Raw genomic sequence first — 15,667 nt, forward strand, 5'->3', positions numbered from 1 at the left:
TAATAAATGTTTTTTGATTAATTGACTGATACAAAATCTTAGAAAGAAGAAAGCAATAAAATCTAGGCTTTCAGATAGCTTACAAAATTGTACAAAGGAGTGATGCGAAAGAGATTGAAACTGATTTAGAGAGAGGTTGAATTAAAGACTTGAGAGGCCCTTTCCACCTAAGGAATTCCTTGGTTCTGTAGGTTTAGCTGACAAACAAGAAAGTCATTAACTTAGTCTGTATGTTGTTCTGCATGCACATAAACTTCAGTTATCTTTACTAATAAGAGAACTTGTTGGCAAGGAGCTTTATAGCCAGCTCCAGGGTAGGGGTAGGGAACATCCCTTTCATAGAAGTGAGATTACAGAGCAGAAGGCTCCTGTGTGTCCTCACTATGATGCTCAGCTGAGAAAGTCATCCCCTCTAAGTTAACTCCAAGAGAGTAGAGCCATCGGCACTCATCAAAGACCCTGGAACTTCAAAGTTCATGAATGAATTTCATCACAGCCCTTTAAATGAAATCGGCTGACATCTGTATACCTGAGGGCAGGGTAGAGAGATAGAATTGCAAAAGGCAGGCAAATATCACAACGATAGTTTTGGATTTGGAGTCTGGAGGCCTCTGAATCTCACTTGAGACACATACCACCTATGTTGCCATAAGCTAGTCATTTCAAGTCACATTCTCAGTGTTCTCACTTGTAAAATGTGGATAACAAATTCTATAGTACCTAACTCACAAAATTGTTGAGAGAAAAGTACTTTGAAAACCATAAAGCATTTCCTTATCAAATGACATTTTGTATATGTATATGTGTATCTTGGCCTACTTTTACATATGTAAGCAGTACTTTATAAATCTTAAAATTCTGTATGAATGTCAGCTATTATTACATACATGGGTATTTTTTTTATTCTTTTCTTAGTAGATAAAAGATAATATTATCTAAAGAGTAGGGCTTGTCCTGAGTTTGTATCTTGGGAGCATTTTTCATTCACCTAACAAGTGCTTAGTAATAGTATGTGTGTGACACTGTGCCCAGTTCAAGGAACATAAAGGCTAAGATGAAAAGGTCCCTTAATCTAAGATTTTACTTTCTATTGGAGGAAACAACATAAACAAATATGAATTTACGTGTGTCTAACACACATATATACACATATATACATGCACATACACATAACCACATATAACGATGTACATATACACCTATATGTAATCTTGCGTCTTCACATTTGTGTGTTTCTAAATGTATGTAAGTTTATATATGCAAAAGTACATATAAACATATACAAATTAACTTTTAAAATTTCTATGAGCCACCATTTGAACTGATTCTTAAGGGAACTAGAGCTTCTCAGATTTTAAGAGGGGGATGTGCTAAGAAAGTGAATTATAATCCTGAGGGTCTGACTGTGTAAATCCATGGAAATGAGGGTGTGATGTCTAGTTCCATACTGTAATGGTTTCTTGATGTGGCACCAGTAAGAATTTCTTTCTATCACTAATGAGAAGTTCCTCTGACTGAAGTCTATCTATCTCTTACCTGTTTAAAGATCATCCACAAAATAATGTCATATATTTGTGCTTGTATATACACACATGTACACATTATACATATATACGTTATGCACATACACACCTATTTCTTATAGGAATATGACAATTCATGCCTGCCACATATTAAATGATCCTATTGATCGATAATTGGTTAATGTCTGGCTAAATAAAACAACATATGTGATATATATACATCAATATACAATATAAATATGTTAAATATAAATATATTACAATATTATATTATGTCCACAATGGTCAAATATTGTATAGGATATATAAATAAATGTAATATGTAAATATATGTTTATATATACGTGTACAAACATTTTTTTCTAAAGCAAGTTAGTTACTGAGCTAAGTAAAACTCTAAGGTTCTATAATTCTGTGATATGGAAATTTGTTCTCCTATTTATAATTGAATCAGTGCCCAGAAAACAATGAAGCCAATAATGAAAATTCTCCCTGTGCTCACCTGAGATGGAAGAATGGAAGCCTTCTTCTAATCAGGTGGGCAGGTAGATAGGAGGATTAAAGGCTTGGAATTTATTAGAGTTAGACGGAGCATGGTATCACCAATGTGATATTCACCACAGCTATGAATATGCCTGCGTAATTCTGAATCGCAAAAAATAACAGACTCTCCACGTGGAAGACAGAATGAAAACATTTATTCAAACACCAGAAAGCCGAACTGATCATAGCAACAAAGAAGTCTATACACAATAACAATGCAGGGGCCTACCTCCTCCTGAAGCCTTCCCACAAAGGAACACACAGCTTGCTATCTACTTCCTCTGTCTCCCTCAGCTCTTAACTACTGTGTCCAACTTCTCTCAGCTCTGCTCCACCCTTCGGCAAGCTCTTTTCACCACGGACTCATGTAACTCAGGATTCCATGTGACACGAGTGGGCCACATGGGCCTTTTAATGGAGGGAAAAGATCTTCCCATCACGGAAAAACAAATGCATGAACAATACAGGCATTGGAGGCCATATAGTCCAATCCCCTCATTCTGTTGATTTGAAAACTAAGGTCCACTTAAGAGGTTTTTGATAGGGCACATCTGTTATAAGCAATAGAGGGTCTTTCTTTCTACTCTGTCATAAAAAGTGAGTTCCCTTAATGCAGGGATCAAAATTATGATTATGATTAGTAGTAGTAGTAGTAGTAGTAGTAGTAGTAGTTGTTGTTGTAGTAGTAGTGGTAGAAGAAGAAGAAGAAGAAGAAGAAGAAGAAGAAGAAGAAGAAGAAGAAGAAGAAGAAGAAGAAGAAGAAGGAGAAGAAGAAGAAGAAGAAGAAGAAGAAGAAGAAGGAGAAGAAGGAGAAGAAGAAGGAGGAGGAGAAGAAGGAGAAGAAGGAGAAGAAGGAGGAGGAGGAGGAGAAGAAGGAGAAGAAGGAGAAGAAGAAGGAGAAGAAGGAGAAGAAGGAGAAGAAGAAGGAGGAGGAGGAGGAGAAGGAGGAGGAGGAGGAGAAGAAAGAGAGGAGTAGAACTAGTAGAATCACAGCAATAGAAACAGCAGTAGAAGCAGAAGCCACAGCAGCAGAAGTAGTAGAAGCAGCAGTAATGACAGCAGCAACAGAAGAAGAAGAAAGAAACATTAGTTGTGGCAGTGGTGGTAGTAGTGATAACAGTAGTAGCATAGTGGTAGTAATAGTAATTTTTATCTTTGGATCCCCAGTGTTGAGGATAGTGCCTTGAACAAAGTAGTTGTTTAGTAGATATCTGTTATCTTGTAAGTGATTGTTGTCAATTACAAATCTACAGAATTGGGTTAACATAAACATTTCAGGTCCTCCTAAATCTATCTAGACACTTATAGGGGTTCCTAGGCAAATCTTTCCCTTTTCTACTGTTTATTTCCTAAAGATAGTATTGAGATTTGTCCAAAATGAATGGGTACATATGGAGTTGCTTTAAAGTTCTTGGTTTTTTGCATGTAGAATATCTAAGAAATCTCAAAAAATCCCTCTTGAATGAAGCCTTGTTAAAATCCCCACTACCCAGGAGTTCTTTATAATCTTTTAGAATTTAATATTCATACATTGTTAACTTAATAAATTGATAGTATAGTAATGAAACAAATATAGAGTAAAAATTCAATATTTAAGAATAAGCCGTTTTCTGTTGTTTATGCACCATCCAAATTATTTAAATATGATTTTCTGCTGTTTTACCAAACCACTTATTCTTAAAAAAAGTTATCACTTTTCTCTGTCATTTCTAAGAACCAAAGTTAGTCATTTCCAAATTTTCATTTGTACAAAATGGAGTACTTACTGTATATGAAGAGGTCCAGATAAGCATTATATTTATATATTTTAAGTAAGTGTTTCCCAGTTTGTATTTTTTAAATATTGGAGGCTCTTTCAATTTTATTTAGTGTTTTGTATAAAAATCACAAATATAAAATATAATGCCTGTTTGCCTATTAGCCATCCATGCATACACACCATCAATTGGTTCTTCAATCAGATATTAAGGTCACTTTTTAGTTATGGTTTAGAGAAGACTCAAGAAAAATCAGAAGCAGCTATTCCTACTCATAGATTGTTGTTTATCCTATGTTCTCAAAAAGAACCAGTGGTATTAGGAGGGTGACATCTTGACTTACAAATGAACTGGATTTAAGTGACGCAGAGTTGTGCAGAATCATCAGCTTCACTCTTTCCTCCAGAGTCTTGGGAGTCCAGTGGCAAGACATAGGTCAGGATGGTGATGGCCCCTGATAACACAGTGGAAGACCTTGGTCTTTCTAAATGAAGGTCTTTCCCAGGTCTCTCTTAACTCCAATGCATCTATTAAATTGATTTTCCTAAAATGCAAGTCTGATCACATCACATCACATCCCACCCTCTCCAATAAACTCCAGTGGCTCCCTACTGTCTCTGGGAACAAACACAAAATGATCTACTTGCCATTCAAAACCCTTTATACTCTGCCCCTTTCTTACCTTTCCAATCTTCTCTCTGACTCCTTGACACATGCTCTGATTTCCTTAGTGTCCCAGGAATAAAACATTCCTTCTTGTGGTTCCAGACATTTTCTCTGACTATCCCCCTTGCCTGGAATGTTCTCCCTCCTCTGCCTTGACTGCTGACACCTCTGGCTTCCTCTTCAGGAAGCCTTCTCCTAACCCTTCTAATGCTGGTGCTTTTCTCCTTTTCATTGTTTCCATTTTATGTCCTATATAGCTTTCTCTGTATATATTTGTTAGCATGTGGCCTCCCTTATTAGTGTATAAACTCCTTGAAGGCAGAGATGATCCTTTACCTTATTTTGTTTTCTCAGCTCTTAGCACAGTGCTTGGCACATGGTAGGTACTTAAATATTGATTTATTGATTGATGTTATACATGTAATTTGTAATATACATAATTTTGTATGTACAATATAGTAAATATATTATGTTTCAGATTGACATATAATAAAATATAGTTGTTCCTGAGAAATATGTCAACGATTATACTCCTCTTGCTCTTTCTGTCCTTCCTGTGATTCCTCATGAGTAGATGATGTGGTGAAGGGTCATGGGAGCTATGGAAGACACCTCTCAATGTCGAGCAGCTTTGCTTTCATGCAGATGAAATGCAGTCGCACAGGCATAGTCTGCACTTCCCAAGAGCTCTATTTCAACCAGGGCATAGATGAGTCAGGTGGATGAACAAAGTATCATCTTGCATGTACTGCATTTACAATTCTGTTATCTTGTTTTTACACTGATGAAAGTTATTCAACTCTACTACTGCAGAATTAGGAAGAAACTACAAGGGACTTGTGTGAGAATGCCTTACAGGAAATAAAACAGTGGTTTTTAGTCAGTCAATCAAAAAGTATTTATTAAGATCTTACACTGGGCTAAGACCTGTGACAAGCCTTGGAAAGATAAAGACAGCTCTAATCAGTGCCCCTATTCTCAAGGACTTTACATTCTACAGGGGAAGAAATCATCCAATAATTATGTGTATACAAGATACACAAACACAATATATGTATGTACACGTGTGCATATGTGTATATGCATGTGTGCATACATGTGTTTATATATGTGAATAGATGTATGCATGTATTTATGTGTGTGTATGTATATGTGTGTCTGTGTTTATGTGTGCATGTTTGTGTGTGTATATGTGTATATATGTATGTGTGTATGTGTGTGTATATACATATGTGTATATATGTGTGTATATATATATACACATACACACACAGATAGAGAGAGTATAGAGAAATAAAGGAATAGCAGTCTCAGAGGGAAAGGATTAGCTGCTTAGAATAGTTCTATACGCTGACCATAGAGCAAGATCCTACAGCTTTGTCTGCTGGGATTACTCTATTATCTAAGTTCTTTTGAAAATTACAAAGAAGTATATTGATATAGACGTATGTAGACTAAAGTTGCTTTTCAAAAGAATTAAGAATACTTATAATTTAGAAAGCATTCTGCCTGGAAAGGGGATGAAACTCATACTCATTGACTGTGATAGGGCGTCCAGTAATCCATTCTTATCCTTTAAGCCATTATGCATTTATTATCGTAGATGCAATGTAGCCATTACCAAGATACATTGTAATCATTATGCTCCTATGTTGCTAAATTGTGAGAAGTCACAGAACAACATAGTTTCTGAAGAACTGAAAGTGACTACGCCCCTAAAGTCAATGTTGATGTTTATGTTGGGCATGTGTGGATTCTAACATGTTACAAACTGGAAATTATGTTGAATGGGAATGTCAACTCAAACAAATGATAAATAGAAAAGAAAAGGAGCCGAGCATTTAGTGAAAATGAGGGATGAACAATGGGTAGCCCATATACTCCATTAGGATGTTCACAGTATCAGGAGAATAAGGTGTCCTTCACTTTGGACAATCATATGTGGTGAATTAGGGAATATTACCGATGAGAGTCACTCACAATGAACAGGGATAAAAGGTTTGAAAGCTACTACATTAGAGAAGATAAAAACATCAAAGAAAATACAGATTCTTAGGGATATTTCACTTTCAGGTTCTGTTAGCTTCATCATATGGCTTCTGACATCTTAAACATCATAGAAAATACATTTACTCTATTTTTTTTGTTAATGAATTGTGTGGTTAGCTATAATGTAGTCATGGGCTGTTTTAAAGTAATTTTCTACATTTCAAAAAAAGAAAAGGATGTTACAAGTAAATATTACAAAGTAATGACTTTTTTCAAAGACATGTATTAGTTAAATGAATTTCTATTAACTCAATACAAATATCTCATTTATTTCCACTTTAGAGATAGGTTCCTTGATAAAACATTTTGGTGAAGATCACATAAAATGATTCTTCAAATGTCATAAAGTCTTTCAAATGAAATAAATTTTTTTAAAAATTTAATAACACATTAATCATCTCCATCATTAAACCTAGGTTTGTTGTCTGACTAGCTGTACAACTTGACCTAGACATTTGACTTCTCTGGCTCTATATCCTCATTATTAAACCAAGAAGATTAGACTAAGTAATGTAATTCCTCTTCCAGATCTAAAACTTATGTTTCTACATTGTACTACAAATAGCAATAACTTGATAATGTCAAAAATAAATAGCAAAATCAAAATACTGAAAGTGAAAATTTGGTATGGTCCCATAAGCTTTGGATAAGTGATATCATGTTCTAACTTCATCTGGTTTTCTTTCCATTGCAGAGATTTAAAAATAACAATTAGATTGAAATAGTTGTCAAAATTTAAAAAAAGTCCAAAGACTTAGTCTAAGACCAAAGAACTGATTAGCTAACATAGCTAGACCAAAGCTCCCTTCCCAATATATGTTGTATGCCCCTAGTAGAATAAAGCCCTGGAGAGTATGGACTATCTCACCTGTTTATATCCCTAGTCAGTCAGTCAGTACATAAACATTAAGCACTTACTATGTACCAAGCACTGGGCTAAGTTATGGGGATATAAATCAAAGCAAAACCAGCCCCTCCTCTCAGGACATTCCCAGCCTCTAGCAGGGCGATTTGCACATAACAGGTGATAAAAATGTTTTGTTGATTGATAATGCCATGTAGGGATTTCCCCAGGCTTCCTGGATGGGGTCATAAGATCCAAAGTAAATGAGAAAGTTTCCTGAAAGATACTAAGACTTTTTACCATGACAATATCTGATGTAAGTCATGAGATTAAAAATAATGTGATATAACCACACATTCATTTGACAGTTATGTTTTTCTGATACAACAACAACACTGGATTGAATGATTTTCATTAATTTTGAAGTGATAATTTTCAAGAAGTCCAAGAGTGAAAATAACTAGTTGAGTATATGAACAGATAAATGTTAGCTTGAAGTTTTCTTGGGAAACAGCTTCAAACACTTCTTCAGCATTTAATTTGCAACATTACTTTTCAGGAGTTTGAGACCTCTACACATGCAAAAAAAAAGAAAGAAAGAAACATAAAGCACATATTTTGTTTTATGTAGCTTCAACCATTTTTTAAAAGCATATTTTATCTTTGTTCCTAAGACAAGTATCCTTTCAATTCCATCCTCTTTTTATTGCTTTAATTTGTTTCTTTGCCACTTCTTAGTTGTTGTTTTTTCTTTCTTTTCTTTTAGTCCTGTCTTCTCTTGATCAGCTGTGAAATTTATGAACTGATTCCAAAACAATGTTGCCCATTTGCATTTATTTAAGTGATTCTCTTCCTTATACAGTGTCAGATGAATCCAAAGAGGGATCGTGATTGTGCTACAGAGAATCTCCCAGGGGCATCTGAGAGCCTCCCCAGGGTCCCAGGCATGATGCATGGAAGAGTGGAGAAAAGGCTAATTTGACTGACTCATAGAAGTCGTACTTTCTTCCCAAGATAAAAATTGTTTGCATTTGCTCTCAAGATAATTTGATATGCATCTCAAAACTTTTCATTTCTGATTTATTCTTTTACAGTTTGTTCTGTTTGACTTGTTTTTATAATGATGCAAATATGAGTTTGCACATTGGAGGAGGAGGATATACATATGACTATGTCTGTGCTTAGTTTCTCCTTGTCTTTTATGAAATTCTCCATTTGCATAGCCTATAAACTTGGGCAGCCTTTTGAAACGTATTTTAAATAAGGGAGTGGTTATTTTATTTATTGTGGTTCATTATAATCCCATATTCTGCCTATATTCTGAACATTTCCCCCAAATAATACCAATTCACAATGAATTTTAAAAATACAGAGCTGTTTCTGTTTCCTCTCTTTCTGTCTCTGTCTCTTTCTGTCTTTCTCTGTCTCTGTCTCTGTCTCTGTCTCTCTCTCGATTTGGGAAGAAAGGAGACCACTATGTAGTTATTTGAGTACAGTGATTATTTGCTTTTGTCTGTCTCTATAACAGCTAACAAAATCTCTTCAATATAGTAGGAACTTAAATGTTTTTTGAACTCAGTTCAATCGAATTGTATCTAGAAGTGTCTACAGTGATTAATCAATCTTCTAAATGATTTTCAGAGTACATTTATATAGTTTCATGTCAATTTTAACTTTTTATCTCTCTTTAAACATAGTTCACTTATTATTTTTCCCATATTAATTTACAAGAGTAGAATATATTCATAGACACTTCTATGCTGTGGTAAAGACAATGATGGGTAGAATTTGGAAGCCTTCTCTACTTAAATGAAGTCATTATCCTTCAGAAGACTTACATCTATCCTCTGTGTCCTGTTCTTCTCATCAGCAGGAAACTTTAAGGATATTAGCTAATCAATACCCACAACTCACCTCTGAGATAAGGTCTTTATTGTCCCAGATGAGAAAACTGAAGAACAGTTAAGTAACTTGTAAAAGGTCAAAGCCAATTGGTCTCTGTGATAGGGTTAGCATACAGAATGTCTAATAGTCTGCCCATTTATGCTTCCACTTGGCAGAGTAGCAATGAATCTTTGCTGCCTCGGGGATTTTGTGGTAAGAAGATTTGCCATCAATTCTACATATTCCCAAGGACCATTAATTGCTAGAATAATACTTTGGGAAGAAAATATGTGATTTTTTTAACAACAAAAATCATGTTTCTCAGAGTCTAGCAAGCCATTTCATAGGAAAGATGGTAGTTTTGTCCTAATTTTGATGAATTTCAAAATGATTCTGTGTCAATAAGCCTAACATATTTAGGACAATTTTCCTATTTTTTAGAACCCATTTTCCTATTCCTTAAGCATCTCCTTAGTCATTTGCACTTTTACTCTAGGATTTAGAGTGAAAAAGATACAACATATAGAAGAGTCAAGAAAAGGAAATTCTTGTTTTAACCAGCTAGCTGTATGTCCTTGAACGACTAGGTTCTGATTTCTTCTTCTCCAGAATATGAATGATTATAACTGTGTTACCTAACTCACAGATTAGCTGTTATTCTAAGATTCAAATGAGATACTGTATGTGAAACCACTTTGTAAGCCACAAATCCAAGGTGGTGTGATGATGAATAAGGGATACATTAGCTTAGATACCACACCAAAGCATTTACCATAAGTCAGTGGAAGAGAGGGAGAAGTGATCAGACCTGGAAGTTGGAGCAGCATCTCGGAGGACCTGTATTTGAATCTGTGCTCTACTAAAAATAGATCATTTAGCTTTTCTGGGCCTTAGATTCATCTTCTGTAAAAGGAGATAACTGGATTACATGACCTGAGAGGTCCCTTCCAATTGTGAATAATGGATTCTACAATTCTTACTCATCAGTTTCATGTGCTTCTTTCCTACCTAAGTGATCCCCATTAGAAAAACAGAGGGATCTGCTTGGTCAGAGATTGGCATGAGAGACAAAAAGAGAGAATTGGGGATGCAGAGACTTTGGGTGAGCATCTCCTATCCCAAAGCTGAACAACATTTGTTCTTAAGAACTCTACAAATGTACCATCTCAGAATCCCAGAATGTAAAGACGAACATACAGTCCCAAACTCACAAAATTTTGTGATTTAAGGTGTAATGGTCATTTAAATGGGAAGATCTTCCCCATTCATTAATAGGCCCATGTGACCTGCTTAAATCATGGGGAAGACTAAGTCACATGTGGTGGGAGGAGCTTGCTGAACAGGCGGAAGGGGAGAAAGTTAGTGAAAGCAATTGGGGTGGAGGAGAGAGGATGCAGGCACAGCAGGGCTCCTGAGTGTTTGCTTGTGGGAAAGCCCTGGTGAGGGAGAAGGTTTGAGAATGCCTTTGTCCCCAGTAGTGCTAATGTGTATTGACTTCTTGGCTACTATGATGGATCTGACTTTCTGATGTTGAGATTTGACTTTCTGGTGTCTGAATAAATATTTTTCTTCTGCCTTCTATATGGAGAGTCTTTTATACTTTGTAATTTAGAACTAAGCTAGCATATTTGTACCATCCTCAGTGCTATGAATATTGTCCTCACGATACATAAGGGGACGTAGTGACCATGTATTCCTATTCATATCCCCCCAAAAGAATTTTTTGAGCAATATTAGTGAAAAGTGGCCACCCAGACTCTGCTTAAAAATCATAACTAAGGAGAAATTCATTATTGCTAAGGCTGTCCATTCCACAAAGGAATAAGTCTAATTATTAGGAATTTTTCCTGACATGAAGCATCAATTTACCTTTTTTCAATTTCCAGGCAGGGCTCCATGTTTTGCACTCTGGGACCAAAGAGATTAGATTTTATCCCTTTCCTGCATGACAACCATTCAAATACTTGGAACAAAGCTATTGCTTCCATCTAACTGTATACATTCTGGGACAATGACAAATAAATGAACAGAGCTGGAGGGGAAGGTGGAAATTTATTAGGACAAATCAAATGATAAAAGCTAACTGTAAGCATGATGATCCTAGTACACTTGGCTTGACATGTATACATGTCCATAGAGTAAATTGACTCTTCCAACTCCCATATATTTACTGGCAGGTTGGACCTCCAAATTGTCTTCCTCCCACTCCTCTCAGGGTTATATGGATAAATCTGATGATTTGTGACTTCTAATAACATAGTACATGAGCCTCTATCCCATGATTTACCAAATATCAATCAACAAGTTAACATCAATTGGATTTTACAAATTGATATTTACCAGAAAGTCATAACAAGGGCAGAAGTTGAAAAAGAAAAAGATCCCCCACACTAGGAAGCAAGTTCCCCTTCTATACTTGAAGGAGAACCTGCTCAAGCTTAAACTACAAAGGTAGTTAGTTACACATATGGGGAACACACGGAGTCAGTGAATATCTCTTAACACCTTGCCCTTGGGGTCTTTTCCTCTGTTTGCTCAGTTCTGTCCACATTTGATTTAGCATATTGTAATAGCAATAGATAAGTCAATGCCTTATTTATTTGGACTGGCTATTTGATTGACATGTTGCCTTGGTTGGCAAAGCAGTCTTCTGCTGGTCTCAGGCATGTTGCTCAGCTGCTGTGGCGGTTCCAAACCAGACTTGACTGCTGTTCTTGCTTCTTGCTCTGGTTTCTGGTGAGACTTTTTAATGGTACTCATATCTTCCAGTATCACTGCTGACTCAGAACTCCATTTCTGGAATAATAATTTGCCTGCAATCAAGTAAAGAATAAATGAAAGAGAAAAGAAGCTGTTGTATAATGCGTTCATAGACATGTGGCAGATAGGTAGAAGATTGGACAGTTATATACATCTCCCTCATCTCTACAGCTCACAGTAATTCTTGTCTCCATCAGGACGGAAAAACACGAAGGGGCTAAGGAGGACATATTTGCATCTTTTTATGTGAAAATTCATTTCTGGCTCAGAGTCTCTTGAGTCATTGGTCTTTCTAGCCCCAAAGTTAATCGGGTGTTCTTTCATCACCATATATTACGAACCCTGAATCATCATGAACCAATTTCTGAAGTTCCACATTTTCAGAAGACAGAAAATGTTTGCACATGTTTGGGGGACTGAGTCCACATTATCCAGTCCTCCAATTATAGATACATTGCTGAAAAGGTCCCTAGAGCTCAACTAATTCAACCTATCATTTTTGCAGATGAAGAAACTAAGACCAAGAGTGGTAAAATGACTTATCCAGGGTCACACTTACATGAAACAGTAGAGACAGGAATCAAGACTAGATCCACTGATGCCGAATATTAAGTTGTTTCCACTTCACTATATTCAACTGAAAGGAATAATGGAGATCATTTAGTCTACCAACCCACCTCCATTTTTACATTCGGAAGAAGGCAGGCCTAAAGAGGGTAAATGGCTGGCCAGTTAGATGTCAGAGCAGGCTCTAAAACCAGGTCCTCTGATTCTAAGTTAAGTACTTTAATACTGTTCTAAGACTGGGTCTCATGGTCTTTGAGGCAACCAAGACACTTTCCTTAAGGGAGCCTGTAGCTTATAGAATCTATACATGGAAACCTATTGTCCTAAGATTAGACCTCAAGGTCTTGGGGCCATCATGATAGTTTCCTTTAAAGGGAGGCTATAAGCTTATAAAATCTACTCATGAAAACATATAGATGATGTTTGCTTTTAAGATTAGAATAACTATATGCCCCAAATCATATTTGGTCAATCACTAGCTTGTTAGTTACCCTATTATACAAACCTCAAAAGAAATATTTTGTCAATCACCACCTTGTTTTTTCGCTCATATGCAAACTCCCCCAATCCCCTGTATGTTCTTCTCCTTGAAGTATAAGTGGGCAACTCTAGATGGACCACCCAAAATCAGAGTAGAAGAACTCCATTCTCAAGGAGGCACTTTGGAGCGTGCCCTTCCTGGTGAATATGCTCCTTAATGCAGGGCTATCATTATGTGAGTTCTGCTCTACGTTAGTGTGCATGTCTGAGGTGGATAGTGGGTCCCCTTTTCTCTCTATCCTTTCCCCTGTGCAATAACGTTTTCCATTAAACTGATTCCCATTGTTTTACACATTAGTCTCAGCATCTGAAACCATTAAGGGATTATTTTCCATGCTGTCTCTCCTTAGACATAAACTGGGCACCCAGACATAGACTTGGCCTGTTGATAATGGAACCTACAGTGTGAGATCATGATAATATGAGTCCGGTCAGAGAAAGGAAGAAATGACAAGAGAACATTGTGTCCTCACAGGAAGGACTCCCTTATTCCAGAAAACAAAAGAAAGACCTAGCACTTAGCTATATTGAAAATATATACATATACATATACACACACATAGATAAACAAGTATTGGATTTTGAATCAAATATCCTGTATTTGGTTCCTGATTACGACTCTTTATGAATAGATTCTGACTCTTTTTTTAAATAGATTACTGTATTTCTCTTGGTTTCATTTTCCTCTTTTCCAACATGAATCTGTTGTACTAAAAGCCCACTCAAGTCTCTTTCAATTCTAAATATGCAAAACAACAAATATGTTTGACATGCATATGAACATCTTGTTAAGAGGATCAATCAGGCTTTGGTAAGAACTTCAGATATAATAATTTGAAATATTTTTTTTCATTTTGAAGTTTGCACATTATTCCACTCTTTTACTTTCTGCTATGTAGTATCTTTCCACCTCCATCTTACTCAGCTTATTCATTTTCTTCTCTTAAAAATATCAGTCTGCTCACTACTTAAATTTCTTTGTAACGTACATTCCCTACTTCCAGAGCTCTTTCCTATTTGTATTCTTGGTACATCTAATCATTACTATGACCCTGTCTACTTCCCCCCACCTGCCCCTTTAATGTGACTGTGATTTATGAATTTAGTCATATCAGTGAATAACTAAAACAGCTTCGAGGCCACATCTGTTATTATTTTGCCCTGGTTTCCTGTTACTACTGTTAGTGTCCAAGTTTCTGACATTTTCAGCATTCATCCCAGCATCAGCTACTTAGCACCACTGCTGTCACTGACCCCTTGTGGCATCATAGGTTACTCTCCACACTAATTTCTATTTGTTCTGTATCGTTTTAGCCTTGATTTTTCATCCTCTCTCTCCTGAACTAATTTGTAATAGACTTCTACATTTTCTTGGCTCTTGTATAGGTGTAGTTTTTTTTTTAATAACCTCTTCTTTTTCAAATATTGTCTCTATTATTTTCTACTTCAGTGTTAATTAAGGTGCTAATGACTTGACCTTTCCTATTAGTATACCCTGTCTTAGTAATGTCCCTTTTATTGATTTACTACCGAGTACCTGCTGCATATTAACCTCTAAGAGGTCATTCACACCATTCACTGTACTTTTCTCTGCCTCATCACTTGTATGCCATCTGTTCCCAATATATATAACAAAGAGCATATTTCTAATTTACTTCAATGAGATCTGTTTTATTCACTTCACTCACTATGTATGTCAGTACAGACTAATTTCCTTAAGTGAAGTCATCTGTATTCTCTAGGCTAACATGTTACAAAGGATTGGGTTTTTGAATGCTCAGCTTCACTAAGATCAGTCACACACTTTCATTCTTTTTTTCTATAACCCTGAAAACCATAAGAGCAATGACATGAAACTGTGGAACTTTTTAGCAGCTGCATTTCCAGTCATTACTTAGATGTTTTGACGAATCTTTGATCTCGCTGATGGGAAATCAGACAGTGAAGACTATAACCCTTTCAGAAGCAGATCCACGCACATCTTTTCAATGCCTTGCCACAAACCATCCAAAATAAGTCATTAGCGGTATTTATTACCTACTATGTGATAGGAATTATGCTAAGCATTAGGTGCAGAAAGAAAGCAAAGGAAGAAAACAAAGCAAACCTTGCTCTCAAGAATCTTCCAATCCAATCTTCCACATAGGCCACATGAATTGACTGAGGTTCTTCTTCCAGATAATCTTGGTGTCACATGGATATATTAACAAGCTCACCATCAATTATCCTTTGCTCTCTTTATATATCTAACTCATCTTACTCTTTTGCCAGTCAAACATCATTCTGATGCCATCCTTTATAGTATTTTTTTCCTTTGAATAATTCTTGGTTGTTAATATGTTGCTGTCTGCCCATGACTACCACCTGTACCTAAGTCACTTTGAGTGACTTTGCTTGTCAATTCAATTCTTAAAGGGCATGACACTCCTTCTCTCTAAATCATAATGATACCACTGGAAGATCACTTCTGTCATTCCAGGTAGACTCCAGAAACCAAGAGATGACAGTTATTGTCTTTAAAAAATAAAATTCAA

This window comes from Notamacropus eugenii, chromosome 6 (assembly GCF_028372415.1).
Source record: "Notamacropus eugenii isolate mMacEug1 chromosome 6, mMacEug1.pri_v2, whole genome shotgun sequence".
Taxonomy (NCBI): domain Eukaryota; kingdom Metazoa; phylum Chordata; class Mammalia; order Diprotodontia; family Macropodidae; genus Notamacropus; species Notamacropus eugenii.